Raw genomic sequence first — 13,495 nt, forward strand, 5'->3', positions numbered from 1 at the left:
ACCTCACTCAGTCATTAATCTCTGCAGTCTCTCGGGCTCTTAGTGATCATAAAAGTCAGCCCCAACAGAAATGATATAATGTATCAAAAAGGAACAATAGAGACTAAGATATAATAAACAAGTAAAACTGTGACTTGAGTACAAAACAACAATTAAGCAAATAATTCAACATGTACACGAACTCTATGGGTCCCTACAGTGCCAACACTTAGTCTAAACATGATTTTTGGTTCAATTTCTATGCTATATGGAGAATGTACAGATAACAACAAATTATTCAAGTACACAGTTCCATGGAATTTAACTGAATCACAATTCCTACGGTGCATGCTCACATGCCCGTCACCTAGCATGTGCGTCACATCAAAACCAAATACATGACACGTAATACAGAGTTTCGTACCCTCAGAACCAAATTTAGAATTGTTACTTACCTTAATTCGAGCAAATCTCTACTCCAACACACCCTTGCCTCGCGAAACGGCCTGCGAATGCCTCGAATCTTGTCATAAACAATGCAATATAATCAATACGGGGTAAAGGAATCAACTCTATAAGAACATGCTACGCTATTAATCAAAAGAAAAAATCAGCTCGAAGTCGGGCCCCGGGCCCAGGTCTCAAAATTCGATACAAGTTACAAAACCCAAAAGCCCACTCGTCCACGATCCTAACCATACAAAATCTATCAAAATCCGACACCAAATCGTCACCCAAATCCTCAAATCAAACTCTCCAAATCCCTAGCCTGAAACTCCCAATTTATACATCAACTAGGTGGGAAAATCAATGGAGAAGCAAGAATAAAGGGACTTACGTCAAGAATTCCCTCAAAAACCCTCTCAAGAATCGCCTAAACCGTGCTTGAAATGAAGCCAAAATCGCGAACCCTTGTTTTAATAATCTTCCTAGGCGTTCCGCTTCTGCGAATACTTAACCGCTTCTGTGGCAACACATAATCGACATCACCCATGCATCTGCGGTCCATACCGCTCCTACGTTCCCTCACTTCGCTTCTGCGAGCATCCAAGCCGCTTCAACGGTCCCCTCTCATCTGCCCACTTCTGCTTCTGTGGTCCTCCTGCCACATCTGCAATCATGTAGATGCAGAACTCCCTATCGCACATGCATGCCTTCCTCTTCTGCGCACCTCTCATCGCACCTGCGGCCACGTAGGTGTGGAAAACACTTCGCACCTGCGACTACTTACACACTCCCCTCCAAACCGCATTTGCGCATCACAGCCCGCACTTGTGAGCTCGAACCTACGATCCAAGCTCTGCAGGTACGGTTTCACCAGCAGAGGTCCAATTTGACCAATCATTCAACTTAAACTTCCAGTCAAAAAGTTGGAGTAGACATTACGGACCTACTCCAACTTCCGGAATCCGACCCCGATATCAAAAAGTCTACTCCCAGTCAAACTTTCCAAAAATATAACTTTCGCCATTTCAAGCCTTATTCCACTATGAGCCTCCAAATCGCAATCCGGACACGCTTCTAAGATCAAAATCACACAACAGAGCTAACAGAACAATCAAAACTCTATTGCTGAGTCGTTTACTCAAAGATCAATATCTGGTAGATCATTCCAACTTAAGTTTTCCACCACGAGACTAAGTGTCTCAATTAATTTCGAAATCTCACCGGATCTGAACCGACTACCCCGACAAGTCACATAACAGCTATAAAGTACAAAATGTGCAGTAAATGGGGGAACGGGGCTACAACTATCAAAACGACCGACTGGGTCGTTACAGTGTCATGTCCCAAAATCCTAACATGTTACTAAGCAAGCCGATAATATCAATAAACCATAATTTCTTTTAAGTTTGAAAATATAATAATTACACACAATAAAAAATCCCATAAATACTGATACGAACACTCCCTAAAACCTGGTGTCACTGAGTACATGAGCATCTAATATGAATACATGTCTGGAAAAATACGGTCTATAATAATATAAGACCAAAATACGGTAAACAATGAGATAGGGAAGGAGAGAAAAGGTCTGCGAGATACGGCAGCTACCTCTGAATCTCCGGAAGATCAACTATACGATATAATCAACACTCATTATGTCCAGAAGCACCTAGATCTGCACACAAAGTGCAGAAGTCGTATGAGTACAACCAACTCAGCAAGTAACAATAATAACTAAAGAACTGAAGATACTGACGAGCTACACAGTTATATTTCACTTTCAGTAATTCCAGCAAAGAATAGACATGCTTTCAAATCCAGCAGTTTAAGTCAAATCAATTTTATACAGTTCATGTTCATGTAATCCGGATATAGAATCTTTCAGAGAATTCCACAACAATGACAAATAACAACTAAATGCAACAATAAATGAAAAGCAAGTACAAGTACAGCCTCTTAGGCAAAAGTCACTCAACTCATCACTCAACTCTCAGCCCTCAGTACTCACACTCAATGGGTACCCGCGCTCACTGGGGGTGTACAGACTTCGGAGGGGATCCTACAGCCCAAGCGCCATAATCTGCACGGATAACTCACGTGCTGTACGAACAAATCACGTGTTGTACGGATAACTCACGTGTTATAATATCCTGCACGAACAACTCACGTGCCATAATATCCTTACCTCACCGACAGGCCCTCGGCCTTACTCAATCCTCAACCTCTCTAGTCTTTCGGGCTCTCAAAAATCACAAAGATCTGCCCAAACAAAGATAACATACTGTATCAACAAATATCAAGAAAGACTGAGGTATAATACGCAAGAAAATCATGACTGAGTACTGTAACACCGCGGAAAATTTTGAAGTATTTTAGTGTAAAGCCCCATAAATTTCGCAAGTGAATTCAAGGTTTTGTGGTGCCGGAGTAGGCTTACGTGTTTGAGGATGGTATAAAATCTTCGCAGCGAGCTTGCTCACCGTGGTTCCAACTTTTTGGGTTGAACAATGCACCGGAAAGTAAAGAAAAATTTTTGGCGGACAATGCACCGTGTTTATGCGGTCCATTATGCGATCGCATAATCACTCTGCAGGCCGCATAATGGCCGCAGAAGTGAGCAGGAGAAGGGCAAGTCTGGGGACAATAATGCAGTCGGCTATGCAACTGCATAACTGTTATGCAGTGTATTATGCGATCGCATAATAGTTATACGGACCGCATAGTGACCGCATACACGGATAACTTTTTGATCGTTTTGGTCTGTAATTATGCGACCGATATGCGGTCCGCATATCCATTATGCGGTCGCATATGCGACCGTAGAACCTGTTCCGGATCTCTATTTTGGGGTTTTTAAAACCCGACCCTACTTCGTTAAATACACGCTTTGGGTCATTTTTGAGCAAAAATCTAATGTTTTAGAGAGAAGGGATAGTGTTTTAGAGAGAGAAGAAAACCCTAGGCTAATTATTCATCAAGTCTTGCTCAAATCTTGGAAGATTAACAAGGAAAACCCACAAGTTCTTCATCTAAGAGGTAAGGTTCCATACCCTAATTTTTAATTTCAAATTTGGGTAGAAGATGGTTGATTAGGAGTATGATTCATGGGTATGATATTATTATTTATACATGCATGTACCAATAAGAATTGTGGGAAGATTGTTGAGCTGAAATAAGTAAGGATTAGGTTGTGGAGTGAAGGAAATCTTGTAGAAGAACCTTGTAGTTAAATTTGCACACCTAGTGTCTGATAAAATGCTCAAATGAGCTGAGAACATGAATATCTGCCTAATTATGGTTCAATTTAGTTATGTCTCAAAATATATCGGGATTGCTAAGAATTCCGGATCATTCTAGAGTTAAGGAAGCTCGATTGAGGTATGTTGGCTAAACTTTCTCTCTTGGAATTGAATTCCATAATGTTTCCGTAAGTTTCAAAGTATGGGTTGCGTATTAAAAGGTTATGGTTTTGAGTCGCGTTTGAATGAAAGATAGTATGCCAAATTGTGTGAGAAAATCTCAATATTCTTAAGACTCTTAATTGCTCATGTGTACCTAAAGTCTTGATTTGGAAATGTCTTATTGTTGATAATCTATAAAGATGGTTGGAAGTGAAATAAGTTAATTGGGGATATAGAGTGTGACCAAAGTGCCAAGAATTTAAGTTATGATTATGTCTAGTACTGCAAATGATTTGAGAAGATGCGATAAAGAATATGAAATGAGCCTCGACTCAATTGTTTAAAAATGACTTCGAAGATAGAATTACCTAAAAGATTTTGTACTCAATTCTTGCCCATTAGTGGTTGCTTTAACTAATGCTTTACTTTATAAATATATCCAGTGTGTTTAATGTTCTATATACTCATGTGTTGAGCTGGTACATTGTCATTGCTAGGGAAGATCATTGTAAGAATAAATTGTGTATTGATTGTTTATGATTTTCATGTGTGTTTACATTGTTGGTTGGTATGCCTCATTCTTTGGGAAGAAACCATTCATGTTTGAAGTTTCCATTTCAAATGGATTTGGAGTATATGATTTCTGAAATATTCTACATGTTGATATTTGATGGTGATATTTGAAATTGAAAGAGGTGAAAGTGTGGAATATGAAATATGGCCATCGTTCCAGGAATAAAGAATCTTGTGAATGGCCTAATGAGCCAAGGAAATATTGTCGTTTTGAATGACTGGAAATACTAATGAGAATTTATACAATGTGAAAGATGTTGAGGTGAGTACAATTGTATTTATGATATTTTTGTTTGAAAATCAAATCAAAACTATTTTTGGGAGCATCATTAGCAATACCGAGGAAGGGTGGGTAATAAGGCCTGCACCTGAAACTACACGTGTCGGTGTAGGGGTGGATTGGGATTATTCTCCTTATTTGGGATGAAATTGGAACCTTTGGGAAATTGCGATAATATTCCCCTTAATTGGGATGAAACTGGAACCTTTGAGGATTGGAAAATTCAACCCGCACGGCATATGTGGGAAGGTGGCCTAGCTGATCAGGTGGAGATCAGACGCCATATTGCGCATATGGTGGTACTACTATAACAACTTTCTTTCACATCACATGTCAAACCACATTATTCGCGGGAAGATGGCCTAGCCGATCGGGCGTGATGGGAGTCCGTGCTAACAAAGACGGTGGTATATCGGTGCTAATGATCTGCCAGCCAAAATTATATATGAATTTCGTATTTTGAAAATTATTATGTTTTGACTGGACGTTTGGATATGGTTGATTATGACTTGCTGTTTCTATGTGTTACCTTTTCTTATATGGGCATTCCATTTAGAAAGAGGTTTATTTAGCTATACATACTAGTGCTATTCGACAGTACTAACATCTCTTTTGTCGGGGGCGCTGCATCTTTAATGGATGCAGGTGGTTCTTCAGCAGGCGACATTGATCAGCGATAACAGTACACTCTTTTCAACTGATTTGGTGAGCCCCACTTCATTTCGGTGTCATGTATTCTTTTGTTTCTCATGTACTGTATTTTGAGGTATACCCGGGGCCATATTGCCGGCATTTCCATATTACTCTTTTATTGTACTTAGAGGCTCCGTAGAAAAGTTGTGGGTTGTGGTTGAAGTTGGGAATTGAACTAGAAATGTTGGTATTTGGAAATTATGAATGAAGCTGCTAATGGGAATAAAAAGGAAGTTGTTAATAAAATCTTTTCAGTGATTGATTAATGGAGTACATCTCCTCTTTATTCATGGATGAGTTTGGGTAGAAGGAAATATAATAGGCTTGCTCGGTCGGGTTCTCTCGGTTGAGCATCGGCCGCGCTCCCCGAGTTTGGGGCGTGACAAGTACAAGACAACAATTAGCAAATAATTCAACAAGTACGCAACCTCTGCGAGTCCCAACAGTACTATAACATAGCCCAAGCATGATTTCTAACATGGTTTACAGTTAAATTTCTTCAACACATAGAGAGCATATAGCTAACAATAAATTATTCAATTATATAGTTTCTACGGGACAGACCAAGTCACAATTCCGTCGGTGCACGCCCACACGTCCATCACCTAGCATGTGCATCACCTCCAAAATAATCATATGACCCAAAATTCCGGGGTTTCATACTCTCAGGACCAGATTTAAAACTGTTACTTACTTCAAGCCGTGAAATTCTTATTCTGCAATGTCCTTTCCTCGTGAATTGGCCTCCAAACGCCTAGAATCTAGCCATAAATAATTCCTTTCAGTCAATAAAATTAATTGGAATTAATTTCATAAGAAAATGCTAATTTTTTTATAAAAATCCGAAATTTAGCTCAAAAATACCCGTGGGGCCCACATCTCGGAACCCGACAAAAGTTATAAAATATGAACGCCCATTCAACCATGAGTCCAACCATATAAATTTTACTTCAATCCGACATCAACTCGACCCTCAAATCTCTAAATTAAATCAAGAGGGTTTTCAAACTTATCCAATTTAATTCACCAACTAAATGATAAAAACAACCATGAATTCAAGTAATTTAACCAATAATGAGTTAAGAACACTTCTTACCCCATTGTTTTTCTTGAAAATCTCCAGAACATCGCCTCTTCCCGAGCTCCAATCCGTCAAAAACTGAAAATGGGACTAAGTCCCATTTTTAGAACTTAACTATCTACCTAGACATTTGCTCTACGCGATCGCGAATTCCCACGCGATTGCGAAGAATAATTTTCCATCGCCTAGATTTAACTCTACGCGATCGCAAACCTTCCCATGCGATCGCGGACCAAACCACGCGATCGCAAAGCAAAAACACTTGATTTCCATTTATGCCTAATTTCCACTACGCGAACGTGACCTTCTTCACGCATTCGCGAATAACAAACTCACATAGCTACGCGATCGCGGACCAAACCACGCGATCTCAAAGCACAAATGTCAGTGCCTTACATTAACCCTACGCGATCGCAGATATCGCCACATGATCGCGTAGAAAAAAACCCCCTACTGACCAACTAAGCCTACGCGATCGCAGACGCATTCACGCGATCGCGTAGAAGGAAAACAACATCAGATATCAGAAAATTCCAGCAGCTGTTCAAGTCCAAATTTTTTATCCGTCAACCATCCAAAACTCACCCGAGCCCCTCAGGACCTCAACCAAATATACCAACAAGTCCTAAAACATCATACGAACTTAGTCGAACTCTCAAATCACCTCAAACAATGCTAAAACTATGAATTACACCTCAATTCAAGCCTAATGAACTTTGAAAATTTTAATTTCTACAAATGACTGAGGAACCAATCAAATCACATCAGATTGACCTCAAATTTTGCACACAAGTCATAAATGACATAACAGAGGTGTTTAAATTATCAGAATCGGATTTCGACCCCGATATTAAAAAGTCAACCCCTGGTCAAACTTTCCAAGAATTAAACTTTCGACATTTCAAGCCTAATTCCACCACGGACCGCCAAATAATTTTTCGGACATGCTTCTAAGTCTAAAATCACCATACGGAGCTATTAGAATCATCATAATTCAAATCCGAGGTCGTTTATATATCGGTCTACTTTTCTAACTTAAATTTTCAATTATGAGACTAAGTGTCTCATTTCACTCTGAATTCCTTCCGGATCCGAACCAACTAACCCAGTAAGTCATAAAATAACTATAGAGCATAAATTGAGCAGTAAATGGGGGAACGGGGTTATAATACTCAAAATGACCGACCGGGTCGTTACATTCTCCCCCTCTTAAACAAACATTTGTCCTCGAATGGGTTTAGAATAGTAACTGGAGTCTCAAATAAGTGTGGATATTTGCTCTGCATCTCCTGCTCAATCTCGCAAATAGCTTCTCCGACTGGCTGGACTCTCCACTTCACCTTCACTGATGTTATGCTCTTTGACCTTAGCTTTCGAACCTACCGATCTAAAATAGCCACCAGCTCCACATCATAAGTCAAATTATCGTTCAGATGTACTGTACTGAAATCCTCAATATGAGACGGAATCCTGATACTGGATGAACGCCTGATAGATTAGTTGGAAAAACAAGTTCATAAGCCACATCTCCAATTTTCTTAAGTATCTCAAAAGGCCCAATATACCGAGGGCTCAACTTGCCCTTCTTCCCGAACCTCAACACACCCTCCATTGGTGAAATCTTGAGTAGAACCTTCTCCCCAGCCATGTAAGAAACATCACGGACCATTCTGTCGGCATAACTCTTCTATCTAGACGTTGTCGGGCGAAGCCGTTCCTGAATCACTTTGACCTTCTCTAAAACATCCTGAACCAAGTCAGTACCCAATATTCTAACCTCACCCGGCTCAAACCAACCCACCGGAGACCGACACCGTCTCCCATATAAAGCTTCATACGGAGCCATCTGAATGCTTGACTGGTAGCAATTATTGTAAGCAAACTCCGCGAGTGGCAGAAATTGATCCCAAGAACCCCCAAAATCAATGACACAAGTGCGTAGCATATCCTCCAATATCTGAATAGTGCGCTCGAACTGTCCACCCATCTAAGGGTGTAAGGATGTACTCAACTGAACATGTGTGCTCAATTCTCACTACACTGCTCTCTAAAACTATGATGTAAACTGCGTGCCCCGATCTAAAATGATGGACACCGGCACACTGTGTAAGCGAATAATCTCGCGAATATAAATCTCAGCTAGCCGCTCCGAAGAATAATTAGTACCAACTGGGATAAAATGTGCGGAAGTGGTTAACCGATCTACAATCACCCAAACAACATCAAACTTTCTCAAGGTCAGTGGGAACCCAACTACGAAATCTATGGTAATAAGCTCCCATTTCCACTCCGGAATTTCAAGTCTTTGAAGCAATCCTCCCGGACTCTAATATTCATACTTTACCTGTTGACAATTTAGACAACGAGCTACAAACCCAGCTATATCTTTCTTCACCCGCCTCCACCAATAATGCTGCCGCAAATCCTAATACATCTTCGCGGCACCTGGATGAATGGAGTACCGCGAACTGTGAGCTTCCTAGAGAATCAACTCATCCAAACCATCTACATTAAGCATATATAGCCTGCCCTACATCTGTAATACACTGTCACCTCCAATAGTGACTTCCTTGGCATCACCGTGCTGAATCGTGTCCTTAAGGACAAGCAGATGTGGATCATCATACTGGCGATCTCTGATACGATCATATAAAGAAGACTGAGAAACCACACAAGCCAAAACTCGATTCGGCTCGTAAACATCCAATCTATCAAACTGGTTGGCCTAGGCCTGAACATCCAAGGCTAAAGGCCTATCTGCTACCGGTATGTATGCTAAGCTGCCCAAACTCTCCGCCTTACGACTCAAGGCATCGACCACCATATTGGCCTTTCCAGAATGATAGAGAATGGTAATGTCATAATCTTTAAGCAACTCTAACCACCTCCCCTATCACAAATTAAGATCCTTCTATTTAAACAAATGTTGTAGACTCCGATGGTCGGTATATACCTCACACTGGACACCGTACAAGTAATGCCGCTAAATATTTAAGGCATGAACAATAGTTGCTAACTCAAGATCGTGGACTGGATAATTCTTCTCATGTACCTTTAACTGTCTGGACGCATAGGCGATCACCCTACCGTCTTGCATCAACACTACGCCGAGACCAATACGCGACGCGTCACAATACACAGTATAAGACTCTGAACCTGTAGGCAACACCAATACTGGAGTTGTAGTCAAAGTTGTTTTGAGCTTCTGAAAGATCTCTTCACACTCATCCGACCACCTGAACGGAGCATTTTTTTGGGTCAATTTAGTCATAGGCGATGCAATAGGCGAGAATCCCTCCACAAAACGACGATAATAACTGGCCAAGCCAAGAAAACTCTGAATCTCAATAACTGAAGATTGTCTGGGCCAACTCTAAACTGTCTCTATTTTCTTCGGATCCACCTTAATTCCTTCACTAGACACTATATGTCCCAAGAATTCCATCGAAATAAGCCAGAACTCACACTTAGAGAATTTGGCATAAAGTCTCTCCTCTCTCAGTCTCTGTAATACAATACCCCAAGTGTTGTGCATGCTGCTCCTGGCTACGTGAGTACCCCAGAATATCATCAATAAATACTACTGCAAATAAATCAAGATATGGCTAGAACACACTATTCATCAAATGCATAAATGCTGCTGGGACATTGGTTAGCCAAAAAGACATCACAAGAAATTCGTAGTGGCCATAATGAGTTCTAAATGTCGTCTTTAGAATATCCGAATCCCGAATTTTTAACTGGTGATACCCAGATCTCAAATCAATTTTGGAGAACACCCTCGCTCCCTGAAGCTGGTTAAATAAGTCATCAATACGCGGCAACGGATATTTATTCTTAATTGTCACTTTGTTCAACTGCCTATAATCAATACACATCCGCATAGTACCATCTTTCTTTTTCACAAACAAAACCGGTGCACCCCAAGGTGACATACTAGGCCTAATAAACCCCTTTTCAAGGAGTTCCTGTAGTTGCTCTATCAATTCTTTTAACTCAGCTGGTGCCATACAATATTGAGGAATAGAATTGGGATGAGTGACCTACACGAAGTCAATACCGAAATCAATATCCCTATCGAGTGGCATACCCGGCAGGTCTACAAAAAATACAATCGGAAAGTCTCGCACGACAGGTACTGAATCAATAATAGGACTATCAGCATCAACATCTCTCACAAAGTCCAAATATGACAAGAAACCCTTTCCAACTATATGCTGGGCCTTCAAATAAGAAATTACCCTGCTAGGAACAAGATCTAGAGAACCCCTCCATTAAACCTTTGGCAACCCCGGCATCGTCAATGTCACAATTTTTACGTGACACTCCAGAATAGCATGACATGGAGACCACCAATCCATACCCAGGATTTTATCGAAATCAACCATATCGAGTAATAAAAGATCAACTCTAGTCTCCAGTTTCCCAATAGTTACCACACACGACTAAAACACACGATCCATAGTAATAATACCGCCCATCAGTGTAGATACACAAACACGTGAAACTAAGGACACATAGGGCATATCCAGATAATAAGAAAAATACGATGATACATATGAATAAGTAGAACCGGGGTCAAATAATATAGAAGCCTCCCTGTGGAACACTAAAACAATACATATGATCACTACATCTGAGGCAACAACATCTGGCCTGGCAGTACAAGCATAGAATCGGGCCTGACCGGCCTCCCCCTCTTGGGCAACCCCTAGCTTCCTGACCCCCACCCGAGTTGGCTGGGCGGGTGGTGTAATAGCTGATGCTGGTGCCGTTGGTTGAGAACTCTACTGCAGAGCCCCACTCAACAACCTAGGACAATCTCTCTTGAAATGACCCAATTCTCTGCACTCGAAACAACCCCTCCTCTGACGGAACTGTTGCTCCTGATAACCCGAAGAATTACCTATAGAAGCCTGAGTGGACGAGGCATGATGAGAACTCTGTGCTGGTAGTGCACTGAATGAAAACTGGCCTGAGTGAGCATAATATCAATAAACCACAATTTCTTTTAAGTTTGAAAATATAATAATTAAACACAATACAAAATCCCACAAATATTGATACGAACACTCCCCAAATCCTGGTGTCACTAAGTATGTGAGCATCTAATATGAATACAAGTCTGGAAAAATATGGTCTATAATAGTCTAAGACCAAAATACGGTAAACAAGGAGATGGGGAAGGAGAGACAAGGTCTGCGTGACACGGCAGCTACCTCTGAATCTCCGAAAGATCAATTGTACGAGATAATCAACACTTGCTATGTCTAGAAGCACCTGGATCTGCACAAGAAGTGCAAGGTGTAGTATGAGTACAACCAACTCAGCAAGTAACCATAATAACTAAGGAACTGAAGATAGTGAATGAGCTACATAGTTATAGTTCACTTTCAGTAATTCCAGCAAAGAATAGACATGCTTTCAAATCCAGCAGTTTAAGTCAAATCAATTTTATACAATTCATATTCATGTAATCCGGATATAGAATCTTTCAGAGAATTTCACAACAATGACATATAGCAACTAAATGCAACAACAAATGAAAAGCAAGTACAGCCTCTCAGGCAACAGTCACTCAACTCGTCACAACAGCTCAACCACTTGGCTCTCAGCCCTAAGCACTCACACTCAATAGGTACCCGCGCTCACTAGGGGTGTACAGACTCCGGAGGGGCTCCTATATCCCAAGTGCCATAATCTGCACGGTTAACTCACGTGCTGTACGGACAACTCACGTGCTGCATGGACAATTCACGTGCTATAATATCCTGCACGGACAACTCACGTGTCATAATATCCTTACCTCACCGACAGGCCCTCGGCCTTACTCAGTCCTCAATCTCTCTAGTCTCTCGGGCTATCAGAAATCACAAAGATCAGCCCAAACAAAGATAATATAGTGTATCAATAAATATCAAGATAGACCGAGGTCTAATACGCAAGAAAATCATGACTGAATACAAGACAATAATTAGCAAATAATTCAACAAGTACGTGACCTATGCATGTCCCAACAATATTATAACATAGCCTAAGCATGATTTCTAACATGATTTACAGTCAAATTTCTTCAACACATAGAGAGCATATAGCTAACAATAAATTATTCAACTATACAGTTTCCACGGGATGGACCAAGTCATAATCCCCTCGGTGCACACCCACACGCCTGTCACCTAGCATGTGAGTCACCTCCAAAATAATCATATGACACAAAATTCTGGGGTTTCATAACCTCGGGACCAGATTTAAAACTGTTACTTACTTCAAGCCGTGAAATTCTTATTCTGGAATATCCTTTCCTCGTTTCAGTAAATAAAATTCATTGGAATTAATTCAATAAGAAAATGCTAATTTTTCATAAAATTTCGAAATTTAGCTCAACAATCGTCCGTGGGGCCCACGTCTCGGAACCCGACAAAAGTTACAAAATATAAACGTTCATTCAACCGCGAGTCCAACCATATAAATTTTACTCCAATCCGACATCAACTCGACCCTCAAATTTTTAAATTAAATTAAGAGGATTTTCAAACTTATCCAACTTAATTCACCAATTAAATGATATAAACCACCATGGATTCGGGTAATTTAACCAATCATGAGTTAAGAACACTTACCCCGTTGTTTTCCTTAAAAAACTCCCGAAAATTGCCTCTCCCTGAGCTCCAATCCGTCAAAAACTGAAAATGGGACAAAGTCCCATTTTCAAAACTTAAACTCTCTGCCCAGATATTTGCTCTACGCGATCGCGAACATTTCTACGCGACCGCGAAGAACAATTTTCAATCGCTTAGATTTAACTCTACGCGATCGCAGACTTTCCCACACGATTGCGATGCACAACATCACAGACCTACGCGATCGCGGACCAAACCACACGACCGCGAAGCACAAATGCATGATTTCCATTTCTGCCCAATTTCCTCTACGCGAACGCGACCTTCCTCACGCGTTCGCGAATAACAAACTCACATAGCTACGCGATCGCGTCCCACTTCACGCGATCACGAAGCACAAATGTCACTGCCTCACATT

Source organism: Nicotiana tabacum, chromosome 9, assembly GCF_000715075.1.
Source record: "Nicotiana tabacum cultivar K326 chromosome 9, ASM71507v2, whole genome shotgun sequence".
In the NCBI taxonomy this organism is placed as follows: domain Eukaryota; kingdom Viridiplantae; phylum Streptophyta; class Magnoliopsida; order Solanales; family Solanaceae; genus Nicotiana; species Nicotiana tabacum.